Genomic DNA, 3510 nt, shown 5'->3' on the forward strand with positions numbered 1-3510 from the left:
ATTTCTACTGGGTTTTTGTTCGACTGAAATTGGTTTTTTGGATCTTTGCACCTCATTTTTGGGCTCGAAAGCTTGGTTTAAGTTTGTTCGTGTGGAGTATTGTCTAGTTTGGGTTTCAGCTTGAACTCCTTAGGTTTAATTGGCTGACTCCAACACTGTTCCATTGCTTCTCTGATGTTGTTGGCTACTGATTTCTTCACTTCTTTTGTTCTCTTTTATTCCCAGGTATGTATCGACTCTTGACTAACATATGAAGTGCAAATGTGAAGCCATGTAACCACATTAATGAGAAATGGCAAATGCTAGCTTTCTATTGTCGAATAACTGTTCGAATGTGTTGTATTTTGTCCATGTGTCCTTTAGTTTAGATTTACTCTGTGTATTTCATTCAGGTATTATATGGTATTCCGTTATAAGGCCTGAATATGTGGTTTTCTTTTGAATGATGCTTAGATTCAAGAATGTTCTTAGGCTTAGGATGATATGTATGAGTTGATGACCATGACTCTTTTGGTCTGATTTTGCTGAAGTTTTGTTAAACTTTGGCGATGTTTTTCTATAGTCGTGGTTAAGTATCCCACAGATTAGTTCTTTTATTTGTTCCTCCTTAGCAAATCTGGTTTGTGTCCTGTTGTCCGTCCATTAGCTCTTGAATATCTCAGTTACTTCAGTTTGTTACCTTGCCTTGCTTGACCCATGAATGAATTCACAAAGGCTTTTAAATAGATATAGGGTCTAATTTTTAAACTTGAGAATTCTCAGATTAGTTTAGTCCTTTGCATCTTGTTGTTTTCTCTTGTGGAAATGATTAAAGGCATATGATTTTGACCAACGTGTTGGTTTGAGCTAGATTTGGTATTGGGCTATAGCATTTGTCTCTCCTCTACCTATGGGCTTAGCCTGGAGCCTAGGTTTCTCAATTAGTGCTATGTCACTGAACACATAGTACGCTGCAGCCCACCTGGGCCTGGAATCGTAGCCCATTTCTGAGTAAATGCGTGCAGTTCATTCCTGGGACCGAGTTGAGTCCAGTCCTCATTTGACCGCTGCTGCCAGTCTCGTTCACAACAAGCGTGGTCCAAGGGCCTGAAAGCCAATGCGAATGATATCCGCCCAAGCAATAGCTTAAAATTACGTGATTTCAGAATAATTCCTTTATAATCGAGGCGTGCCATCATAAATAATATTAATTGTTTAAGGCCCCTATAATTTCAAATAAAGAATTTATACGTTTGGATGTTGATGCGTACCATATTAGAATAGAATATGGCTTATGTCCCACATGTTTTAATTAGGCAATAAGATAAATATTTGTAGAGAAACCTTTAGGGCCGTTTAAAATACTATCGTGGTTGTGGACACGTTCGCGTGACATGGTTACGATTTCTTAAAATAAATCAAGTATGATTTCGTGCAACTTCGGCTAAACTTTCTCAATAATAATAAAAGCGTTATTAATTTTGGACACGTTCGCGTGACATGATTTTTGACGTGCCAAACAAATGGGTACACGTACGCGTGACTCAGTTCAAGCTAATTTTCTTAATTAAAAAGCGATAAAGGGGTGAAAGCACATAGGTTCCAAAATGAGTAAGTAAATAATTTAATAAGCCAAGTATGATTAAAGCGACCGTGCTAGAACCACGGAACTCGGGAGTGCCTAACACCTTCTCCCGGGTTAACAGAATTCCTTGCCCAGATTTCTGTGTTCGCAGATTGTAGTACAGAGTCAATCATTTCCTCGATTAGGGATTCGAACCGGTGACTTGGGACACCATAAATTATCCCAAGTGGCGACTCTGAATTTTTAAATAAACAAATCCCGTTTTGACTGTCCTTTAATTGGAAAAACTCCCTTATATTTAAAACCTTTGTGGGGTGTAAGTAAAAAAGAAGGTGTGACAGCTCTGGCGACTCTGTTGGGGACTGAACCCAGAATATCTGGTTCAGGGTTCAAGAATTCGAGCTTGTTAATATGATTTTGTTTGGCTTTATTTATTGTTAATATTACTGTATCCTGTGAGTCTTTTGTGCTAAATGCTATTTGTTTACCGCTTTAATATTATTTGAATTGTATATAACTGTCTTCTTACGCCACCCATCTGAGTCTTCTGGAAATGGTGCATACATTCGCGTAGCCCGCTTTTTTATGTATAAATTATACCAAATAGAATGAGGTTGGGCAAGCGACAAGGCCGGGTAGACTTCAGTGCTCCCGGTACGTCGCTCCCTCCTCGACCCCAGTTGTCCGCTCGGGTACCCCAAGTCTAGACCAAAACCCCAGTATTTAAACCTAGAAAAACACAGCCTCATGCCGGCTCCCTAGTAGGAAAGTTTGTTTGCATCATGTGTATTTGACTTAGGGGGCTCAACACAGGGGTTGGGTCCGTCTAGGACAGGTATGCCCGAAATAACAGATCATCCTGATGCATTCTACGTGCTATGTGAACATTTATTTGTTTTGGCTTGCATGTAATAAGGCAGAAAAAAAGGAAAACCAAGAATTATATCTGGAAGGAAATAAAACCCGTTCTAAACATCCCGGTATTTGAAAAGCGTCCTGAAAGTCTGCCCAAAAATTTTCAAAAAAAGTTATTTCAAAAGAGTCAAACACTGTGTTCTTTCGAAGGTGTCAAAACTGACCGAACTACGCAGGTCTGATTCTCACCGGATGTGGGATACGTAGGCAACCTACATAGGGTTCGGCCTTATTTTGGAAAAAAAATAAAGAAAAACAAGAAAAGAGAGTCGATGGTTGAGTGAATGCAATCTTGATTTTTGGTCAAAATAAGTCGATCCAGCTTTGGCAATGTCTTGAACCGTTCTTGCCGAGATAGCCTCAGAGTATTCTTCAATTGTCGAAAGGCTATTTTCGTAAAAGAACAGACAAGTTTGTGAAGGGTCATAAAATAATTCCCCCCGACCTCAAAATTCGCGTGAAATTGGGAAGGGGCCGCATTTGCAAAAATAGCCATTTGGCTAAAGTTGGCATATAGGGGAAGAAATTATGGTGCTTTTCTTCTTTTCTTTTCTCTTTTTTCTTTTCTTCTTCAAAAACCTATTTACAAAAGGGTCAACTCAAGTCAACCCTAACCTTAATCTTCCACAGGAACAAATGAATACCATCCAGGAACCGCCAGAAGTGGTCAAGGAACATGCTCGGCTACACTTGCGTATATGGTGGAATGATCTAGACGAAGATGGTCAGAAATGGGTCAAAAACCACTTGGGTGCTCTTATAGACATCTTTGAGATCAAACCACGGGAAGATCTGATTAAAACTTTGGTAACTTTCTGGGATCCTGTCCATAATCTCTTTCGTTTCTCGGATTTTGAGATCACCCCTACTTTGGAGGAGATATCCGGGTACATTGAATTCGGACGGGATTGGAGGAAGCAACAACTTATATTTCCAAGGGCCCCATCGGTGCACAAGTTCTTTGACCTCCTGAATATTAGTAAACAGACGAATAAGGAACGTGTGAGCAACGGGTGTTGTGTTTTCCATTT

The sequence above is a fragment of the Nicotiana sylvestris genome, chromosome 4 (assembly GCF_000393655.2).
Source record: "Nicotiana sylvestris chromosome 4, ASM39365v2, whole genome shotgun sequence".
Lineage (NCBI taxonomy): Eukaryota > Viridiplantae > Streptophyta > Magnoliopsida > Solanales > Solanaceae > Nicotiana > Nicotiana sylvestris.